At 31.4% G+C, this 14,443-nt stretch overlaps 1 protein-coding gene across 1 annotated transcript in view; it reads right to left on the bottom strand.

Annotated features, from left to right (window-relative positions):
• The window catches only part of LOC149904989 (terminal nucleotidyltransferase 5C), a 186,871-nt gene that overhangs the window by 22,515 nt on the left and 149,913 nt on the right, over positions 1 to 14,443 (bottom strand). The window lies entirely within an intron of this gene.

Genomic DNA, 14,443 nt, shown 5'->3' with positions numbered 1-14,443 from the left:
TTGCATTTACCGTTTATTGTATTATTTTTGTATCTTTTAATTATTTATATACAAGTTATCCAAGCCCAACATATATCAACCATCAAGTCAAGATAATATGTACGATTATACATATTTTATTATCCTTTGAGGATCTTTAAGGCATGGATCCACATTAACCGACCACTTCGTAAATAAAATTGAATCACAGTAATTTGTTAATGTCACTATCGTTAACATTCCATATTCAATTTTGAAGTAAATTTAATAATAAGCTTTTATTTATTTCACTTTTGAAGCTGTTTAAAATACATTTTTCAACCAAATTATCATTTTTAGATGTGTTTTATGATCAGACTTCGTACTTATGTTTATTTGCATTTTGTATGAAGTACGGATTCCAGATATAGAGTTTGTAGCTCTATTTTAAACTGCGAAAAAATTTAAAAGACGGTAATATCAGACACAAAATTAGAACTACTATATTGTTAACAAGTAAAAAACTGGAAGATTATGTACAGATATACTGAATATTTAAAATGTCTAAATTGGTTCCAAAAAGTTGTTTTTTTTTTTTTTTTAATATGGTATACAATAAAAAAATTATATAAACATTTCCTAAAACAATCTTCAACAAAAATACAACATTTTGAAAACATTTCAATAATTATTTGTGACATTACCATTTATGTAAATCCGTAACGCGTAAAAGCTAAATGTTGCCAGCGTTTATAGCTGTCGCGTCAAATTGCTCGCATCAATCATCTCGCAAGATAACATGTTTACACCATATTCCCACTTGTTGGCATATGGCAATTATTTTAAACATTAATTTACCGAAACGTGCTGGTAATGGCAACACTGCTTTTTACGCCATTAATTTTTATCAATTATGTTTACTTTAAATTTGTTTATTTAATAGCGCATTCATAAAATTTTATAATCTCATAGAGATAGAACTGTAGGCTACTTTCGACTTATCTTTTATAGGTAGAAATAAATTTTATAAACATAACATAATTTTTAATGGGACGTAATAAAATAAGAAATTTAATTATTAAGTTATGTAAGGTTCATAAAAATTTATTCACAGTTCAATGCCATTATATCTTTAAACACGAAGTTAATATTTTTATTATGTTTACACTAATATTTTAACAATAATAATATAACCACTATAGTAAGAATAGTAAGAAATAGAAACATTTTTTTGCTGAAGATAGTAGAATCAGTTGTTTTGTAAATAATACATCAATTGTACGAATTACAATGTATTGGAATGGATATGTAGTACATAAAATGTGCGTTATTCCTTACAATACCTTCTTGATTAAAGTCACTCAATAAACGATTTTTTAAACATGTTTTTATTTTACTAAACTAGTTATCCTCACGGCTTCGCCCGCGTAGTACGTATATACAACCTCAACTCTGTATATTATGTATTTTAAAACCGCTTCTAAATCGTTGCGTAAAGTTTTAAAGATTTGCATAAATAGGGCGGACAGACAGTGACAGCGACTTTATTTTATACTGTGTAGTGATAAATAAACGCAACAGTATCAAGTTTAATCACTAGTATGGGTTTAAAAAGCGGTAAAGGGTAAAAAAGGCTAATAAACATTGAACAGAGGAAAACAGATAGGCCTTGGTACAAAGCAATGAAAACGAAAGTTATTGTGCATTAAAAAGTGGGGCGCTGTCAAGGTGACAGCTATTAACGCTTGATGAAGCGACGAGCCTTCGGTGTTGCTATAAACAAAATATGCGTTTTTATAGTGAGGGATGGTTATTGACCCTGGCAATCAATGCATTAACTTGATGGTAGTGCACTGTGCATCTATATATTTCGGAATTGAAATTTTCTTGTTCCAAGTTCGCAAAATGCGTAAAACATGTTTTCGTACGTTTATAAGTTTAGTTTTAATATTGGGGTCTAATATTATCTAGCGACTCTTCGTCTTAGCCTTCATCAATAAATGATCTATCTAACACCAAAATAATTTATCAAATCGGACCAGTAGTTCTTGAGATTACCGCGTTCAAACAAACAAACTCTTCAGCTTTGTAATATTGGTATAGATTAAGATCAGCTAATATTCTTTTAATATTGTGTATTTATTGCGTCGAAGTTGTTTATCCTTTCTCTCCTTCTCCATTGATTATTGTTTTGTTTGAGGCACCGTAGTTATTTTCCTACGCCTTAAATTTATTTATTTGTAAGGCTTGGTAATTATTAAAGGGTTTAATTAATTTCCCTTCAAAACAATCAACAACCTTCACCAGTCTCAGTTCAACTTGAATCACGCAGTTACTATATTACTTAAGAAATCGTTAATAGACTCATTGATTAGAAAATAATTATTTATTTACACATTTTATACGTCATTAATCATTATTACACGGAACAGAACGTTCGTTTGTACTTTCATACTTTCGTTTCTATTTATAGTATTATATTATTACAATTAATTGCAAGTGTGGCATAAAATTAATGTATAATTATTTATACCTATTATTAAAAGTCATAATCCGAAAAGATTGACATATTGGCTTGTTAGCCGTCATCTATATTTTTTTTATCGACACATTTGACGATACTGGCTGCATTAAAAAAAACAATCTCGAATTTTTAAAAATGGAATTCGTGCAATATGTCTTCGACAGCTTTTGTTTCTTTTCGGACAATAGGCTCATGACCTCAATCTAACGGTACAGAAAGATATGTAAATGTTTGTACCCGGCTTTATCAAATAATAGTCGGTACTCAGACATAATTAAAGTCGCAAGGTTGTCGCAAATCGACAGTCACGGATCTACGGCGCCCTTGAGGGCCGGCCCTCTATGGTACGCGGATACGAAAACAATTTATAACTTAATGTGTGAGTATTGTAATATTTAATACACTTAAAGCTTAATTCCTATTACATAGTAGGTAATACGCATGTAATCTTAAAAAAAATGATCAAATATTAAGGACTGTCGGATTATTTTTCGGTCTTAAAAATACTAAGAAAAAGTAGAAGAAAGTAGCAGTGCAAAGTTATTATTAAAACATTAATTATGTTTCAGTATTTATTCATTGATGAAACGATATTTGTAGGTAGGTAATTGAACTAACAAGTATGTATAGAAAATAAACACCGTATACAAAAAATTGGCATCGCTACCACATTTAATATTCGCTACCGCATTGCTCGGAATAGGTGCCAACTTCTGAACTCATATATAACTGAACCTAAATGGCTATATACTCATTTCTATGAATCATGATGTTCCATATATGTCTAGTAACGAAAACGTGTAAAATAAAATGATTTTCATCGTATCTTCCTTCTTTCCTCATCTACGATTTTTTATTCGTAGGTCTATACGAGTATTATTATAAAATCTATATTTTTATTATTAACGTCAGCATTGTTATATTATGTTTAGTTTTACACGAGTTATATACTTAGGTATTTAAATTACATCTCCATTGCAAGATCCTTCTCTGGGTCCGCAAAAATAAATTATTAAGAAGCTATCTCTTTCACTCAAATTCAATATCCATATTCGTGAACAAGTCACAACTACAGTGACCTACGTACCTTTATCTTTAAATCTACTAAGCTGTTCCTGTCATACATGATACAACCGCATTGAGATCTAAGTTGTTAGTAATCAAACTCATCACACATATCAGGCGAAAACTCCTTTACCTATCCATGATAAAAAAAGAAAACGTGACATTAGAATTCGCTGAATATTACAGATAACATATCAGACTTATGATAAACCTTTCGCGGGTGTGAGCACTAAAAGGTTATATACATTCATACCACTTAAAAACAATTTTTGGCCTCCAAATTCTAATTATTCGATTAATATAACACTCAGTACAAATATATTTTGCAGGTATATGACTTTGACCTAGTTTTACAGCTTGTTTCATTGTAATCAATTACTTTATTAAACGGGCTTTTATGCGTAATGAATATTAAAATTAAAAGAGTGAAATATTATAACAGCTGGTATTATTAATAATTTTCCTTGTTTATTCCAAGGATTAAATTTCTAATCAGAGGTATTGTTACGATAGAATGAAATACAATGTTACGAGGAAAAGTTACTATAATCCGTAGTATATTATTATTAGTCTGTGCTATAATATAAGTTTTATAATACAATCTTAATCACTTCAGCTTATATAGACATTTCTTATGTAATTGTATGATTAAATGACTCGTTTATGTAAATTATTACAATTGGCGAGCAGGATTCAGTCTGGTATATAGCCTTTACCGTATCTAAGCCGTTGACCGGAACTCAACTTACTGGAATGTAATTCAGAACCTTCTAAGAAAGATTTAATCTAAACTTATTGTTTGGAACCAGTGTTGGAATAAACATTTTTGTGTCACAAAATTAGCCAAGTTGTTATTTTCTTGTCTTCATTTTTTTAATGAGCGAAATGTAGAATGATGAAACAAATTAACATTCTGTGTTTGTATTTTTTTTTCAAAAATGCTCGTATGAAAAGAAGTTTCCATTTCAGTGTTAAAAAAACATTTCGTAGGTAATAGAATACCTTTAAAATCTAGGTCTTTTGAGAACTAAACCATCGAGAACCTATAAGGACCCTTTTATTTATTTAGTTTTATTTTGCTTTAAACTTTCAAATAATTCTGAAAAACAAACGATTATGAAAAGTGAAAATCATATCGTAATAAGTCACAATTTGTTCAACTCAGGAATTCTGTTATTGTTAAACACGACCTTGCTTTGTTACTGGGAAATGCGTATAAATACTGCAACGTACTATCGTTCGTAGTAATTAGCTATTTATGTATTTCTTATTATGTTTTTTCTTTTATTGGAGCATGAATCAACGGGGAAGTTCCATAGAAACACAATCTATTGCTGATCTTTAGTGTTATCACTACATAGTATAAAACAAAGTCGCTTTCCCTGTCCCTATGTCCCTATGTCCCTTTGTACGCTTAAATCTTTGAAACTACGCAACGGATTTTGATGCGGTTTTTTTTTAATAGATAGAGTGATTCAAGAGGAAGGTTTATATGTATAATAACATCCATTAAATAGTGGAAAAGTACTGTTATTTTTGAGGTTTCTAATGTGATGTCGTAAAAAATTACATTTTTTCCGCTTACATTGCAAACGCAGGCTGAACCCCACGAGTTTTATCAAAATAATGTACTAAGTATTATACACATTGAAAAGGTCTACAGAAAAGTCCGCGATGGTATATGTCTATCTCTTATGGATAACCCACAATAACTTTTTTTTGTCATTTACTTTTTACGACAAATAATGGTTAATTTTCGATGCGATTTTAACCAATACAGCATCAATTCTTAACCAATTAAATACCTTGGATACATTGTTCATTTAATATAGATCTATATGGCCCTTTACACCGTATGATTTAAGTGAATATTTTCGAAGATATTACAGATTTATAAATTGCGGGACGTAGCGTTTGCGGCGGTACCGGCCGGCCGCCCGGCTATATATTTTATACCCGTGCGAAGCCGGAGCGGGTCGCTATGTTTTTATACACAACGTTCACACTTCACAGTTTTTCTGTAGTGTATTTAGTATCAGCATTGCACCCGTGCGAAGCCGGGGCGGGTCGCTATATCTATTCCTATGACATATCACATACATAATATTATTATAGAAATATGTAAAGTACAAATAATATGTATGTTTACAGATTATGTAAAAAAGAAACGTATACAATTTATACTTAGTTTGAAGTTGATTTGCAATTATCCGATATCCTTTCTCGGACCTCGTGATAAAATGAATTCTATGTTTCTTATGTATATCTTTGCATAGACGTTAAGAGACAAGTAAAAGTTATCTATAATTTAATTAAGTATTATAAAAGCGACACACGACATCCGCCCGTTAAACAGCAGGAAGTTCCTAATACCACATTTTTTATTCAATATAATATCTAGAATCTAGGTATTTGTTTTGAAGTGATATGGTCTAAAATGCAGTCTATGCCATCAAGTTATGTTCCAAGTAACAATACAAAATAATACACAAAAATAATTGAAAGTTAACAATTAGAAAATATCTTAAAGACAAGTCTCACGAATAGTTCGCGTCCATGACTCCGAACAAAATGTTTTGATAAGGTGACAGCTGATAGCGGTTGATAAGAGCCGCATTATAAACAACAATATTTTCAAGGTCTTGGGAATTTTTTATCGACTTTCCATTTAAATGCAATTACTTAGGCTTTAATTGAATCAAGTACAGGAAATGAGCGAGAATAATTTTATAATTTAGCATTAAATAGGTGTAGGTAGTTGTCTATTAGTGTGTCTGTTCAAACATGTTATAGCTAAAAAATTATTTAAATAAAACGAGTCTTTTATGCAATTGATTTTTGCTTGAGTTGAGATTGAAATTAAAGACTTTTTTTAACTGATTTTAAACGCGATTTATTCATTTTATTATAAACGCGACGTTTCGAACACTTCAGCGAGTGTGGTTACGGGGAGATTGTAAAAATTCCTTTAAAAAGTATTTAATTTCTAAATCTAGAAGATATATCTCAAAACGTTATAAATACCAATATTACACGTGCTAAATTAAAGTACATTTGATTATAACTTGCTAACGTCAACTACCGCCTCCTTGGTACAGTGGTTGACGCGTGAGCGTAGAACCGAGAGGTCCTGGGTTCGATTCCCGGTGGAGACGAAGAAAAAAAAAATGTCTCGGTCTGGCAGGACACAGAAGGCTGATCACCTACTTGTCCCTAAAGAAAATCGATCAGTGAAACAGATGTATGAATAATGCATCTGCCCCTTACCCCACTACGGCGACACGGGACTTCACTAGTAACGTCAACTATGATAACATCAAAGGGATAACTCAATGCTATATCCATTTATCTATCTACTGGTGTGGATAGTTTTCTACTACAAAATAATGAGCAAGCACTTTATTCTTTAACTAGCTGTTGCCCGCAGCTTCGCTTGCGTGGAAAAGATAAATTTTCATGGTATAAGTTTTCATCCCCTATTTTACCCCTTTAGGGGATGAATTTTCTAAAATCCTTTCTTAGGGGACGCCTACGTTATGACATCTACCTGCATGCTAAATTTCAGCCCGATACGTCCAGTGGTTTGGGCTGTGCGTTGATAGATCACTATATCAGTCACCTTTGAGTTTTATATATATGTATATAAATATATACGGATTTTCGGATTATCTTAGATTGTATGTAAGATAGTTTAGTTTACTGTATACACACAAACAACACTACTACTAGATTGCTTGAACATATTTTTCGAAGTCATGATGATGAGATAGCGTACCGACCTATCTTGTTACTAGATATTGTGAAATATAAAAAGTAAGTTATCTTCTTTATCGATATTATATAATAATAGCATGCAAAATATTATTAAAATTTTTTTATCATAAAAATTGAAGTGATGAAAAAAAGATTGAAGAATCAATTAAAATTTCACCTAATTTTAACAGGCTTTTATTAGCTTCCCCTGTTGTGTTTCTATGTAACTGACTCCTTTAAACTCGGTTCTAACCCATTTTAACGCACAGGTTTAATTCATAAGGGGCAGATTGAATTCAAACTTTGTACACATAATCAATTATAGTTAATAACGCAATAATTCCATGAGTTTATATCATATTAATTTGTATAGATGTGTTATTCCAATCTTTAATCCCTTCCGTGCCATTTATGTAGATACTAGGTTTCCGCCCGCGGCTTCGCCCGCGCAGTCATAGAAAAACCCGCATAGTTCCCGTTCCCGTGGGTTTTCCGGGATTGCGTCATTTTCCCGGGATAAAAAGTAGCCTATGTCCTTTCTCGGGTATCAAAATATCTCCATACCAAATTTCATGAAAATTGGTTCAGTAGTTTAGGCGTGATTGAGTAACAGACAGACAGAGTTACTTTCGCATTTATAATATTAGTATGGATTTACATTTTTAATCCTCTATATAAATATTCACATATTTATCAAAAGTACGAAACGACAATACATCGAGGAACTGTTAATATACGATATCAAAGAAATATTTTATTATAAACAAGAGCTCTTTACAAAAACCACATTTTGCTCTTAAAATGTCAATAAAGGCCCGGGGTGATGTCAATACCAGAGATTCTGTTTAAAAATGGCTACTCGTATAATAATTATATAAAAATAGGCGGCGTTTTTATTGTCACAGTACTGGTACAAGGTAATTGAGGTATTAAATTGCTTTTGTTAATGTTGTGCCAATTTATTGTGTTTTATAATTATGTTGACATGAGCTTTTCACGAGCCTGTTTATTGGAGTGACAACAAAGCCTTCTTGAAATATCTAGTCAAAGAAATATGAAATTTATGAACGAATATACTACATCTAAAGCTAAATTATTACTAACTCGGTTTAAAAAACTCAATCAAGTCGAACGGTACCAGAGCTAGCGTTTAAAAATGAATTTTATTGAATAAACAATAGCTATTTTATGGTATCGCGTCAATGTTCTCAATTTTACGTCAATCGGTTGATTAAAACAATGACATCATGATACATACATTCAATAACTCGTGAAGAAAAATACTAGAATAATAAATATTAAATTAAAATAACAATAAAGAAGAACTTAATTTTTGGGACAATGAGAAACAGTCCTGTCACTTCTATAACTTCATTACTCTGTAAAAATTTTGGGTACAAATTCCAGGATAAAGACTAATTGGCTCATTTGTTTATTTAATTTTGTATAAATCTAGTCTATTTAAACTGTGAATTAAAATAAAATCTTGTAGACTTTCTTTAGACACTCTTGGAGACTAACACTTTTATCATTTTATTTATTATAACACTAATATCTGAAAAAATAGACTGAATGCTGAAACTGAAGTCCGTTGTTGGGTATGAGAAATGTGTGTTAAACTAATTGTTTTTCTTATCAATTTTCTTCCTAGGCTAATTGCTTATTGAAGTCGTCAACTACAATCGAACTCAAGAAAGTAACGCACATGCTCTAGCTAATATAGCAAGGAAGCAAGTTAAAAATCTTATCAAGCCTAACCACAATAAAAAAAGAATAAACTATGTATCATAAGTTCGTAAGTTGCACTTTTAAAACTCCCGAAAGATAAGCTGCTAAATAACCTTGAAAAATCGTTTGATTTTCATTCATAAATCGCATTCAGTTTTAAATCAATAGATTGGCAGGTCGAGATAAAATAATAGTAATATTTAAGGTATATTTAATATCGGTCTACGAAATTTTGCAAGTGAAAGGCCACGAAGGTCACGGAGTCAGGTTTTATGCAAATAAATGTAATCCAAACTGACAGATTACGGGGAACTTTGGCTATATTGAATAACTATTAAATTCGGTTATGATACTTATCTCAAAATTCTCCTTTGGTGTGTTAAATCACTGAATAATTCGATAAATTCATCTGGTAGTAATAATATGTTAAATTGTAACTTTTATAAAAACCTGCGGTTTCACCTGTGTTGCTCCGCTCCTGTTGGTCTTAGCGTGATATGAGCCTATGCCCACAGAAATACCTATGCCCTATAGCCTTCCTCGATTAATGGGCTATCTAACACCGAAATAATTTCTCAATTGGGATATCTATTATTTTTAAACTTCATATCTAATCCTCAATATATGGAGGTTAATTTCCATATGCAAATGTTATAAATATCAGCAATATTTTTTGTTTAGATAAGAACTCTCTTTATTTTATAATAGTCGATAAATTTCATTATCAAAATGTCAATTAATTAAAAATGTGATAAAAAGTATTATTATTAACGTTATATTATGGGCTTAATTATTTTTCTTTAAAACAAACATTTATTTTCCCCGTACATTTTAATGGATATACTGCAAACAAACAAGGCAATCATATTTATTTTTGCATTTTATTAAAATATAACAAATTATCCTTAATGTGAACATGTCTAATTGTATTGCTGTTGCTCTATCGCGTACAATCTTAAGTGAGGATGACTAAATAATTACTTGATAAGTCAATTTAAACGTATTTTTATATTGTCATAGCAACGGTGTTTATTGTAGAGGAAAATTTAACAATTACACCTATGTTCTCTGTATATTAATTCATAAAAATTATAGGTCTACTTTAACATTCATAAAAGTCGACATTATACCAGTAGGGAAACTTCATACAACACGTTCGAAAGCCATTTCGAGAGCCATCTCGCACACAAGCAAGCATGTTTACAAGAATCGTAAAATTAATACAATTGACAGATATAAGAATACCCTTACGATTCTCGTAAACACGCTTGCTTGTATGCGTGAGCCATTTCGAACGTGTTGTATGAAGTTTCCCTACTGAGTATCTGTATATTGTGATATTATCTCTCTATCTAGATTATCATTTGTTTTTGTGGTATTTATAATTATAAAACACTTCGCTATTTTATTAGGGCTTGAATAATCGTTATTTAATCTGTAGCAGACCATAACAAAAACAAATGTATAAGTCGGAAAGCCTCAAATTTCACGCATCAATTAATGAGGTAAGCGCATATAAAACAAATGATTTAGGATCCTCATTTGTCAGTATTCAGTCTACGTCGTTTATAATGGATTAATTGAGTTTAAGTATCGTGTTATGTGTATTTGTACATTGTTTAATTACGAATAATTTACATTTAATGGCATATCAAGTGATAACAAAATTGTATGCATAGTTTTAGTACATGTTTCTTGTTAACATTAAAAGAACTAGATATTTATCATAGTAATTCAAAACCAAAAGCCAAATTTTGTAGTTATTTTTTGTCCAATATATTGTGATGTAATCAAATTTGACGGGACCACGTCGGCCTGACATCACAGAGATGAGGGCCAAATCTGTAATTGAACCGGAATGTAAACAAAACAGATTAAATAATAAGCAAACAATATATCGAATTTACACAATAAAGGTCATTTTTCTTGCCGCAAATTGGCACGCTTTCCACAACGTCGTCACGGCAAACTCGACAAAAAATAGAGAAATTTATTTGGTGGCAAGGTCGATATTTCCTCGCATATTTTCAGCCTTGACGACGGATCTGAGTTACCGAAATGCGAGACGAGGCTTTCGAATAACAGGGGCAGAGGAAAACGATACTCCCGAAGCTGGTTTTGTAAATTACAGGAGTATATTTTGCGAAAACGTTTCACTGATTAGGGACAAAGGCTTGTCACGGTGTGTGTGATAGCCTTGATATCCTGAGGGTTCAAATTTAAATAACGGGTCTTTGAGTTTTATTCACATTGTTAGTTTTTAATATTGTATGTGGTCTAATTCCTACTTAATATAACTTGAAGAATTTGCGTGGTAGAGCGCAGTGCGCATTAATGTAAGTAGTTGTTGGAATAAAAACATTGCTTAAGAATTGGAGAGACCAATTAATATAGAGGAAGGCTATAGACTATCATCACGCCGACCAATTAGGGCGGGGCATCAATGAAAAAATTTGCAAATTACGCGGTAAATATTGCTTCAAGATCGAAGTCGAGGACAGACTGTTATGATTTTTTTGAAGTAAAACTTCTTTAGGCGCGACTAGGGAGTAACTCAGATTTATTTTCTGACGGAAGTAACGCTTACTATAGTCTGCGTAGTTTCCGCCATTTAAAAATAATAATTCTGATTGGTTGTAAGTATATGTCATATACTACACGCTTCTTGACTTATATGCCAGCTAGTGGCAAATATCATAATCAATAATTAGGATTATTTATTTTCAAATTTTCAAACGGATCAATTGTGAATAGCAAAGTGAATGAAAAATTCAACAGTTTTAAAAACATTATTTTAAATTGCAAAATTTTTTGAAAATCTCTAAATATACTTGTTTATTTATTACTTTTAAAATAAGTAAATTAAAAATAAAAATAAACATGTTGCGGATTATAATCATTTTAAATATTGCTGAAGACAAAGTAGTATCCATAGCAACAGATATGTATATAGGTTGTCATTCAGTTGAACAAGAAGCATATGTACGCCAACAATTTCATAAAATGTCAGTTATTGATACAGGAGGATCGCCTTATGAAATCATATTAGTTCTTAACAAATTTTACATTATTACAACCAATATTGATGTATCTGATGGCTTAGCCAACGGTTGTGTTGGAAAGTTAGTGTATATTGAACGTGATGACAGTGATAACATCATACGCTTATGGCTTGAGTTTCCTGGTAAGATAGGAGAGAAAATTAGGAAAAAAGCTGCCCATCATATTCAAACTCTAAACATTAGTAGAACAGCAGTCCCAATTTTACGAAGATCGTCATCTGTACCAATGAATAGAAATAAGACAATATTTGCAAAGAGAAATCACTTTCCATTAGTATCTGCTTGTGCGCTTACAATACATAAGTCTCAAGGTGGTACTTTTGATCAAATCGTTTATGAATACAATAAAAGTCACAGTCAGCAGCTGTTATATGTAGCATTATCACGAGTAACTGATATAAATGGATTGTTCATTGTCTCAAACACCGATGACAACAAATTTTATCATGGAAGAAAGCGTCCAGGGGGAATAGTTGATTTACAGTGTGAATTTGAAAGACTTTCAAATTCTCGCCTAATAACACAACAGGAAGAATTATATAACCTTGTAAATGAGAGTAACATTACACTATTTTCCTTCAACTGCCAAAGTTTACGTGCTCATGTTTCTGATCTGAATGATAAAGTATTAAAAAGGTCCACATTGCTGTTATTTTCCGAAACTTGGATGAAAAATGACGAACAAATTCTTATTGAAAATTTTTATTGCGTTACCCAATACAAACGACCCAACTCAACTGCTGGTGGAGTAGCTGTATATCATTCATCTACAGATACACTGAACAATGTAACACCAATTCAAAATATTTCACCAACTATATTATCACAAATTTCCGATGAGGTTTCACAAATTGGTGACATCGCCTTGGTTCGATGTGTTAATACGAATGACCAACCTGTGATTATCGTTGTTATTTATATTTCTACAAATACTAGCCTGACAAATATCATAAAATTTATTCATCAGCAATTACTTCACTTCACAATTGAAGGTTCTCGACTTTTAAATAGTAATTATCATGAATTACCGATGATTCTAACTGGAGATTTTAATGTTAATTTTCGCTCTCAGGAATCTCAGCCGTTAATTGATTTTTTAGAAGAAAAATTTGATTTATCTATGAATACTTCTCGACTTCATTCAACAACGCGTTTCGGTACAACGATAGATGCTGTATTTTCAAGAAAAGTAGCAAATTTAGAGAGTAAAATTTATGTTTCACATTATAGTTACCACAAACCTATAATTTCGTACGTAAGAAATTATGATGACATTCAATTACCTGTTTCGAATGAATAATATTAATATAACATTTAAATAATCTTTGTAAAGCACATGAATAATAAATATAATTAAATTATAATATAATATTTATTTATTTAAGTTAATATTTAATCATTTCAGTGATATATGTCGTCAACGCCAAAGAAGTTTTACTTCAATCGCGCGTAAAGGTTACACGCACACACTTTTTTATTAGTTTTAACGGGATTTACCTTTAAGCCATGATCCTTACTCCAATTGACGATGGCTGCGAGATCAGTATTAGTACGGAAAATCGCTTCAGTAAGTTCTGGCAGTGACACGTGCGAATATAGCTGGAAATCGTCTGCATACATATGATAAGGAGAAGTAATGTGATTGGAGATAGAGTTTATAAAGATTGAGAATAAGAGAGGAGACAAGACGCCACCTTGCGGAACCCCGGCATGAACTTATGTATTGTAAGCGCACAAGCAGATACTAATGGAAAGTGATTTCTCTTTGCAAATATTGTCTTATTTCTATTCATTGGTACAGATGACGATCTTCGTAAAATTGGGACTGCTGTTCTACTAATGTTTAGAGTTTGAATATGATGGGCAGCTTTTTTCCTAATTTTCTCTCCTATCTTACCAGGAAACTCAAGCCATAAGCGTATGATGTTATCACTGTCATCACGTTCAATATACACTAACTTTCCAACACAACCGTTGGCTAAGCCATCAGATACATCAATATTGGTTGTAATAATGTAAAATTTGTTAAGAACTAATATGATTTCATAAGGCGATCCTCCTGTATCAATAACTGACATTTTATGAAATTGTTGGCGTACATATGCTTCTTGTTCAACTGAATGACAACCTATATACATATCTGTTGCTATGGATACTACCACAGTATTACCATTATTTTAGTAATAGGAATTATATGAGCTCTTTATCACTTTTTTTTGCAAGTAGATAGGGAAATTATAAAGGCAATTTATCTACATTAGAGATACAACCTTTTAGTTGTATGTATTTGTCTTTACTATGTAATTATATGCAATAGTATGCCATTTTTTTACAAAACCCAAATAAACCTCTA

Source organism: Colias eurytheme, chromosome 10 (assembly GCF_061535395.1).
Source record: "Colias eurytheme isolate Ceu_HAF_F1 chromosome 10, ilColEury1 Martin Lab GWU primary, whole genome shotgun sequence".
In the NCBI taxonomy this organism is placed as follows: Eukaryota; Metazoa; Arthropoda; class Insecta; order Lepidoptera; family Pieridae; genus Colias; species Colias eurytheme.
Note: the sequence above shows the minus strand (reverse complement) of the source record. Positions and strands in the feature narration are given on the sequence as shown.